The sequence below is a fragment of the Rhincodon typus genome, chromosome 6 (assembly GCF_021869965.1).
Source record: "Rhincodon typus isolate 14 chromosome 6, sRhiTyp1.1, whole genome shotgun sequence".
NCBI lineage: Eukaryota > Metazoa > Chordata > Chondrichthyes > Orectolobiformes > Rhincodontidae > Rhincodon > Rhincodon typus.
The window spans coordinates 8,241,616-8,251,909 of NC_063337.1; positions in this window are offsets into that span (position 1 = coordinate 8,241,616).

Genomic DNA, 10,294 nt, shown 5'->3' on the forward strand with positions numbered 1-10,294 from the left:
CCCCCTTGACTTGTCCGTCCTCCCTGGACTGACCTACCCCCTCCCTAACTCCCCACCTACACTCACCTTTACTGGCTCCATCCCCGCCTCTTTGACCTGTCTGTCTCCTCTCCACCTATCCTCTCCTCTATCCATCTTCTATCCACCTCCCCCCTCTCCCTATTTATTTCAGAACCCCCTTCCCCTCCTCCATTTCTGATGAAGGGTCTAGGCCCAAAACGTCAGCCTTTATGCTCCTATGAGGCTGCTTGGCCTGCTGTGTTCATCCAGCTCTACACCTTGTTGTCTTGAATACATCACAGCATGGTTTGGCAACTGCTCTTCCTGAGACTACAGAGAGGTGTGAACACAGCCCAGTCCATCACTCAAACCAGCCTTCCATTCATTGACTCCATCTGTATTTCCCATTGCCTTGGGAAAGCAATCAACATCATCAAAGGCCCCTCCCAACCCAGTTATACTCTCTTCCACCCTCTTCCATCGGGTAGAAGATGCAAAAGTTTGAACAGAGTCAAGAACAGCTTTTTCCCTGCTGTTATCAGACTTTTGAACAGAGGTCTCAAATGTTAATGTTGATCTCTCTCTCTGTACCTTCTCTGTGGCTGTAACACTGTATTCTGCACTCTGTTCTGCTAGCCTGATGCATTTGTATGGTACGATCTGCCTGCAGAGCACCCAAAACAGGACTTTTCACTGTATCTCGGTACATGTGACAACAATAAATCAAACTCACACTCAAACTCAGACTTGTCTCTGCAGGGTCAGTTCAGACTCAGTGGGACAAATGGTTTCCATCTGCACTGTAGAGGTTCTATGATTCTCACAGTACAAATGAGAGTACAACGTAGGAGCGTGAGGAAATTTTGTGGGCCACTTTCTCGCCCAAACGGCCAATTGAAGGCTTTAGATACTCACTGATGGTCTCCTTAAAAGCCTTGTCCTGACAGTATTACTAAGTAATCAGCAGCAGGCATGTGCCTGGTAACCAGGGAGGTCACTCAGCAAATCCTGCATTGTACGGGGTACGCCCAAATTTGAGGAAGGGGGCCTTTTGAATGCATCAGGAAGTCACCCTGGCCTTTGCTCCAGAACGTACATCCCCTCCTCACTAACGTCTCTCTCCCTGAGGCCTCCACTGGTGGTCTCTACCTCTCTCTGAGGAAACCGTCAGCCAGAGTCCCTACCCCACAGCAACCAGAGTAGCCATTGTTCTCGATCGTGCTGATTTCCACCCTTCTGTTGGCTTGATGATGGATCCCAGAAGGAAAACCCGGGCCGTCACCAATTTAGTGGGAATGGGGAGAGAGAGCAGAATGTGGAAAAAGGTTGAAACTTCGCTGAACAAGCATCGGGGCGAGCTCTAACGGTGAACACTTTGGAAGAGCTAATTGAGTCAGGGCTAGGCCAAGGGAACAACCTGCGAGGAACTCAGGGGGAGGTGAAAGGGGCAGCAGGCAGCTGAATAGGTTGGGATTTAACGCTTTGTGGCTCTGAGTGTTGGGGCAGGGACGGATAACTTCCTGCCCTGCTGCAGTGTGAATTGGGTTCTGCGAGGTTTATGTCCAATCAACAGTCTTGACACTCATGTCCCCACCCTGCCTGAGATTGCTGGCCAATCAGAGGCCATCAGCTACTGGGCAGCTCGAGAGTATGGACTGAAACCTGTACTGTGTCGCTATGAGGAGCTGCACAAATTAGATGGTAAGCCCACTTTCGGTGAGAGGGGATAGGTGGGGAATCTCAGGGTGGGGGTGGGGTACTTACAAGTACAGGGAGAGTCAGAGGCAAAGGTGGAGGTATGTCATTCAGTGGCGATCCCCTTAGGCCCCCCATTCCTGGCCCCATATTGAGATAATGGCAGATACAGATCAGCAATTGGCCATGCCAAGGCCTTGATTCATGATACGTCAAGAATGTCACCCCTGACCTTCTGGCCCAGGATTTAATTGAGGAGGTGGCAAAAGATGCCCACTCACCCAATTATTTACCTTTTCCCGCTACCTTCAGGCACTGGGCAATTGCACCTTTAGGAAGGCAGCAGACTGCAAGATCAGTCTAGCATTGGGGATGAGAATGAAGGAGTGAAAGAAGAGTTTCCAGGGGGTCATTGAATCCCTACAGTGCAGAAAGAGGCCATTTAGCCCAAGGAGTCTGCACCAAACCTCCAAAGAGCATCTCACCCAGGCCCAGACCCCCTTCTATTCCAGTAATCCTGTATTTACTGTGGTTAATCAACCACGCCTGCACATCCCTGCGCACTACTTTAAGCTTGGCCGATCCACCTAGCCTGCACATCTTTGGACTGTGGGGGGAAACCGGAGCACCCGGAGGAAACCCACGCTGACACGGGGAGAATGTGCAAACTCCACACAGACAGTCGCCCGAGGCTGGAATTGAACCCGGGTCTCTGGTGCTCTGTGGCAGCAGCGCTAACCACTGAGCCACCCATGAACCTACGGGGAACATGTAGAAATATTACTAAAAAATGTAATACATTTAATATACCATGTTCAGTAGCTTCAGCAACACAAATTTCTCTACTTATCCTGTAATCTCTCCTGATCTTTCCCAACTTGGATTTAAATTCTGAAATATGGGCCTTTGGTATCCAGTTAGACATCTCAATGAGAGAAAGAAATTAACTTCTATTGATGTTCATTGTTGTTGATTACTAAAGTCATCAATTTATTTAAGCACATAATTTGGTACCATTGATGTCTTTATTGACCGTTAAAGGATCAATTGCTTGGGTCTGAGCATGATGCTTCAGTAAACAAAGAACATAATGCTCAATACAGAAAGGCATGTTTTAGTGAGTACACAAAGATGGGATGATGTTGTGACAATGACAATTTTGTTTGGTGATCCTATACCTTTATCACTGGGCTGATATGCTTGACACATGTGTCACACAAGTATTTTTCTGGATGAATTATCTCCTTGGATCACACTTTGATAAGGTTCTACAGGCAAAGATGTCTAATTCCTCACACCCACTCAAAGTTTCCAAGCTAATCAACCCAGGAGGTTCTCTCAGGTGGGGTCAACACTAATCATTCATTCACGGAATATGACCATTGCTGACTGGCATTATCATTAGTCATCCTTCAGGAGGTGGTGGTGAGGTGTCTTCTTGAATGCCTGTTGGCCATATAGTAGAGATTACTCCTGGCAGGCCATTAGGAAGGATGTTCTAGTTTTAGTGTACAAGTAAAGATATTTTTAAGATGAGTTATGAAAAAAAACTGGTGTGTTTAAAAGGTGAGGTGAAGAGGGGTGAAGTGAGGTGGGTTGGGGTGGGGTCAGGTAACATGAGTCAGGTAGGGTGGCTCAGTTTACTGCTTAGTAACTCAGACTGCTACCGACAGCACAGGCTTGATTCACTTATTGGCTGAGGTCACAATAAAGATCACCTTCTCAATCTTGACCCTCATGTTAAACTCACCAGCAGTCGTCTCTCTCTCTTTCTGAGAGAGCAGCTCTATGGCCCTCTGGGACCATGCCAAGTTTGTCAGACTTGAAGCAACAAGTGCCTCTCTCTCTCTACAGATGTTGCCAGACCTGTGGATTTTCTCCAGTGCTTTCTCTTTTACTAGCATTCATGGTAATTTGCTTTTCCTTCCAGAACATTAGTCTGGGACTCTGGATTATTGTTCCAGTGACATTCCCATTGCAGAACCATCTCTCCAGGGTGGAATGGACTCATCACCACTGTGCAATTCTATGGAAGACAGTTAAGAGAATACAAAGGAAGATCGTTCAAGCTTAATGTTGTCGTAGAAGTATGGGAGGCATTTTCACTGCTGAGGAAATGTGATAACTAACTACGAAGGAAGATAAAAATGTCAACCAGGTGCCATTAGTTATGTTTTAATGGGCAACATAATCTAACACATTGGGTAACACATCGTGAAGGCCAAAGTAATAAATAGAACAGTGAAAAATCAACATAAGTCATGAGTGTGCACTGATGCATTGCAGAAACTTATTAACAAGCTCATATGTTTTTGCCCATTCGCTTCCTTATTCTCAGAAATCCCTTTGAAAATTCTTGGTGATGTTTTAAAATAAAAAGAAAAAAAACAATGGTTATATGACTCCTTTTATGATCTCAGGCTGCCCAAATTGCTTGACAGCTTTTGAGTTATTTCATTGTAAGGTCCGATAAACACGAATGGAATAACTGATAAATCATTGGTGTTAAAGAAATATTGGTGACGATAAATGGGAAACAGACTCATGCACTTCAAAACAGCCTGGAGATACTTCATGGCCATGGGTGATGGCGTAAATGTTAGTGTGGGTGATAGTGTAAATGTGACAATGGGTGATGGTGTAAATGTGACAGTGGGTGATGGTGTAGGTGTGAGTGCGAGTGACGGTGTAGGTGTGAGTGCGGGAGATGGTATAGGTGTGACAATAGGTGATGGTGTAACTTTGAGTGAAGGTGATGGTGTAGGTGTAAAAGTGGGTGAAAGTGAAAGTGTGAGTGTGGGTGATGGTGTAGGTGTGACAGTGTGTGACGGTGTAGGTGTGAGTGTGGGTGACGGTGTAGGTGTGACATTGTGTGACGGTGTAGGTGTGAGTGTGGGTGACGGTGTAGGTGTGACAGTGGGTGACGGTGTAGGTGTCAGTGCAGGTGACGGTGTAGGTGTGAGTGCGGGTGACGGTGTAAGCGTGAGTGCGGGTGACGGTGTAGGTGTGACAGTGGGTGACGGTGTAGGTGTGACAGTGTGTGACGGTGTAGGTGTGAGTGTGGGTGACGGTGTAGGTGTGACAGTGGGTGATGGTGTAGGTGTGACAGTGTGTGACGGTGTAGGTGTGACAGTGGGTGACGGTGTAGGTGTGATAATGGTGATGGTGTAGGTGTGACAGTGGGTGACGGTGTAGGCGTAAGTTCGGGTGATGTTGTAGGTGTGACAGTGGGTGATGGTGTAGGTGTGAGTGCAGGTGACGGTGTAGGTGTGATAGTGGGTGACGGTGTGAGAGGAAAGACAGACAAAATGAAAAATAATGCCTTTGTCATTACAGGACTCCCTCAGTACTGTATGAGAGTGTTATCCTGGACTCAATGCTTAAATGTCCGGAAGCATATTTTCTCAGCCAGTTAGTAACATCACAGGAAAATCTCTGACCATCAAAATATAAAGGCAGGAGTTAACCTGTCTTTTTAGTTCATAGCTAATATTTACAGAGCTAACAGTAATGTGCACTGTCTGGTAAATCTGGCCTGAAGTCTTACAAAATACTCTCATGTATCTCAGATGTAATGTAACTAGCCAATAAATACTATATAATAAACCTACGCTGCTAATTAAGAATGAGGCTCTCTTCTGCTGAAGAGTTTCGATGAGCTTCCTTTTGCAAATGATATCAGTAACTTCAACTAAAGCCACTAAGGACTGGTAACAGTCAATCTACCCTAGGCATCTCAAATGTTCCCAGTGGATACGAGCACAGCAGATACAATGCTGGCAAAGCTGAAAGTGAGAGCACAGCAGGTACAATGTGTTATGGACCGGACCAACCCTCCAAAACAAGTCAAGGAGATAGCCTTGACCCTAACTTCTCTTATTTTAAAGGCAATTCAGTTGGTCAATCTGAGATAACACAGTGTGGAGCTGGATGAACACAGCAGGCCAGGCAGCATCAGAGGAGCAGGAAAGCTGATGTTTCGGGTCTGGACACTTCTTCAGAAAATTTTCTGAAATGTCAGCTTTCCTTATCCTCTTATGCTGCCTGGCCTGCTGTGTTCATCCAGCTCTACACCTTGTTATCTCAGATTGTCCAGCAGTTGGCAGTTCCTACTGTCTCTCAGTTGGTCAATCTACTAGGTTTGAGGCAAAACTCACTTTATTCACATACTGTAGTTAAAATACAACAAACAAATGGTTTGGAATAAATTAATTTTATTGTAAAACTTAACAGAAGAATAGATTATTTAACTACTAAACAGTAACTGTTCCAATATAACAACATCCCATAAATATAGCCTTGGCAAAGGCAAATTTAGTAAAATAGGTTGTCTCATGTGCAATTCCAGCAGCAGGAAGCGAGCCCCAGATTTTAGCTGTAACAGAAAGAGGAAAAACAGCTTCCCCACCCAATTTCAAGACCCCATCATCTGCAGAAAGCTAAAACTAAAAATCCTCTTTCTGTGGGAGCTTGAATCCACCCATTCAGGTGGTTTTTATTATTCCTACTTTGAAACAAAAACAAGGCCTCACAAGCTGTTTATTTTATTGGCTTGAAGCAGACCACTTATCACCACTTGCAATCTCTCTTCATTAAAAACAAAGGTAAAAGGCATCTCTTAAAGCTGTAGTATTGTCCCAAATGTTAGCAGAGCTGATGGTTACAAACAGATCAGAGTGGACTTATGAACCCACAATCTTCTCACAGAGAAGTAAGAGGGTTCTGTCTGATCTGACACATAGTCTTCATGAGGAGGGAGGTAGTTACATTGGTAGCAATTCAGAATAGGTTCACAAGGTTGATCCCAGAGATGAGGGGTTTGTTTTATGAACAGAGATTGAGCAGATTAGGCCTATATTCCTATATAGGAGTTTAGAAGAATGAGATGAGCTCTAACTGAGGTGTATAAAATGCTAAAGAGGATTGGCAAAGTGGTTGTAGAGAGGATGTTTCCTCATGTGGGGCAATCTAGAACGAGAGGCCATAGTTTTAGGATAAGGGGTAGTAGATTTAAAACAGGAGAAGTTACTTCTCTCAAAGGATTATGAATCTATGGAACTCATTACCCCAGTGTGTGTGGATACTGGGGCACTGACTAAATTTAAGGAGGAGATTTTTAATTAGTAAGGGGTTGAAAGTTTACGGCGAGTGGGCAGGAAAGTGGAGTTGAGGCTGAGATGAGATCACCCATGATCATATGAAATGGTATAGCAGGCTCAAGGGGCTGAATGGCCTGCTTCCACTCTTAGTTTTTAAACTCTGACCTTCAATTGATTATTCCAATCAGTATGTAGACAGTGATTATTGGCATGCAGTTTTGTTCTCAGAATTAAAGAGCATCTTGTGTTCAATCGCCATTGTGTTGTGAAGTATTTGAATAACAGAGCAGTATTAAATTACACTGCAATGGTCCCCAATTCCAACACTGACCATCTCGGCTTCCACACAAAAAATGGTGGCTCTTCAGGAGATAATAGAGTACATGACTCCAGAGTGATACAGGGGCTAAAGTATGAGGTGAGGTTGAATAGAGTAGACTGTAATCCCTGAAGTATCTGCTGGGCAGAGGGATGGTCTAAATGTAGAGTTTGATAAGTTAAATGATTTCATACATAGATGTGGAGAAATGGTTTTCTTCTGTCAGGATAAGTCTAGAATGAGGAACCTTAAACTTGAAATTAGGACTAAGTTGATTGAGGGTGACATTAGGGAGTAAGTCTTCACATGAAGGGTACGTGATCTCTGGAATACTCAAATCCAACTCTCCTGCCCCAAACCTCATTCCCACCAAACGAGTTGTGGAGCTGAAGCCGAGCAGAGGATTGCAAGAATGAAAAGTTTGTTTGTTCAGGGCCACAGAATCAAAGGAGGCAAGTGGAGTTGAGACAGAGACCAACCAGGGCCCAATCGAATGATGGACCAAACAAAATGTGAGAAATTACCTCCTTTTTGTCCCTAAGTTGCTGTGGGAGCCACATTTCAGGGCACATTCAAGATTATTAGAAGTCAAGAAAGCAAAGTATAAAACCTAGAGAGCGAAATAAGTAAGGAAGATGTATATTCTTGACTTTTATGAAAGTCAATGATTACTAATTCATTTGTGCATGCCTCAGATGCTCACAGATTCCTAGCCTGGCAAACATAAGCTGTCTTTCTTTGTGCAGTTGGGACCTTCTTGTAAATGATGGCCTCCTGTTTGATAAACTGTTTTAATTTAGATTTAATTGTCGCAACAGTGATTAAATGAACTAAGGCGCAATCATTACATATGGCCCATTTTTCTTTCATGTATGAGCCATCTATAATAATTTTTTAAAACTATGCTTTCAGCACAGCCCACATCTCACCAAGAAGTGGTTACCGTACCGATGCAGATATAGAACAGTGCCTGCTTATAGGTCCCTTTCACATCATTAAAGAGATTATTGTTCTCATTCAAAAAAAATCCTGGAGCTTGTACATGGGGTATTACGGTACATGTTTACCAGCATCACTCCTAACACACAAACAAAAATGAAAGATGAAATGTTTTGACATCTTAAATCAAATCAGGCTCAGCTGAATCTCCTCAGAAATATGATGTTGTGTTTAGGTTTGGTGACTTGTTGATGCGAGTCTGAACACTCCAATAACCACATTAGTTGTTTCAGAGCACTGTCGGGTGATCTATTATCTGAAATATATTCCTATTATCAAACTACTGCTCTCCATGATGGACAGAACTGACATGAAGAATCTTTCGTTGGATAAAGCACATTCCCAACATTTGTTTCCACTTCACTTGCACCAAGGTCTTTGAGGACTCAGATCATGAGCAAGACCTCAAAGTTGTGATTTTTAGGATAGGAGATTCATTAGATAAATAATTCCTCTTCTATTTGAAAGTTCTTCCATTGGCACAGACTGTGGCACTAAGCATAAAAAAGAAAGACCAGAAATATTGCAGAGTCAGCCCCTGCTCTACCTTCTCTCCCTGACCTTGAGGAAAGAGCTTCATGTGATGATGGGATGACATGGGAAGAGGCCATTTGGCCTATTGTACCTCATGGAGGGACTTGGAGAACCTCTTGCATGAATTACAAATAAAATTAACATCCAAGTAAAGCAAATAATAAGAAAGGCAAATAAAATTTTGTCCACTATTTCAAAAAGAATGGAATATGACAAGAAAGGGAAGTCTTGCTAAAACTAAGGCATGCGATAAAGTGCCCACAAAAGATTGAAGGTAAGGTCATACAGGGTTAGGGGTAATGTCTGAGCTTGGATAGAAGATTAGCCAACTAATAGAAAACAGAAAGTTGGGATAAAGGGGTCTTTTTCTGGTTGACAAGCTTTAATTAATGAGATGCCTTAGGTTCGGTCCTTAGGCCCCAAATATTTACACTTTGTGTTAATGATTTAGATGCAGGAACAGAATGTGCTATAGCCAGATTTACAGATGACACTAAAATAGGTGGGAAAGTAAGTTGCAACGAAGAAGAAAATCACAAATGGAGATGGATAGATTACATGAACAGGGAAAAATTTGACAGGTGGAGTTTAACGTGGACAAGTTTGAGTGTTATCCATTATGGTCAGAAGAATAGAAAGACAACTTATTATCTATATGAGAGAAGCTTCAAAATGCTTCGGCGCAGGGTGATCTATGTGTTCTCACGTATGAATCGCAAAAAACGAATATACAAGTATAACAGGTAATAAGGATGGCAAATAGAGCTTTGGCATTTATTGCTAAAGAAACAGACCATAAAAGTAGGGGAGTGTTGCTTCAAGTGTAAAAAGCTTTGATGAGACCAAATCTTAGTACTGCATACGGTTTTGGTCCCTTTACTTAAGGAAGAATGAAATTGTATTTGAGGTAGTTCAGAGAATGTTGATTAGATTAATTTGAGATGGAAGGTTTGTTTTATGATGACAGATTAAGCAGTTTAGACCTATACTCACCAGAGTTTAGAAGGAGACCATAAAACCACTAGAAATAGGAACAGGAATAGGCCATTCGGCCCTTGAGCCTGTTCTGTCAATTAATAGGATCGTGGCTGGGCAGATTTAATTAAGGTGCATAAGATGCTAAGGGGGACTGACAAAGTAGACATAGATCAGAAGGTTCATCTTGTGGGGCAATCTAGAATGAGAAGTTATAGTTTTGAGCTAAGATATGGCAGATTTACAACTGAAATGAGGAGCAAATTACTCTCTGAAAACATCATAAGTCAGTGGAATTCACTACCCCAGAATGTGGTGGACTCTGGGACACTGAATAAATCTATGGAGGAGACAGACAAATTTTTAATTTGTAGTAGATTGAAGAGTTATGGAGAGTGGGCAGGAAAGTGAAATTGAGGCTGAGATGAGATCAAACATAATCGTATCAAATGGCGGAGCAGATTCGAGGGCTGAATGGCCTAATCCTGCTCCTAGTTCTTATAAATAGAGATAACACAGTGTGGAGTTGGAGGAACACAGTAGGCCAGGCAGCATCAGAGGAACAGAAAAGTTGACATTTTGGGTTGGGACCCTTCTTCAGAAAATCTGAAGAAGGGTCCTGACCCGAAACATCAACTTCCCTGCTCCTCAGGTCTGGCCTGACGCGAAACAT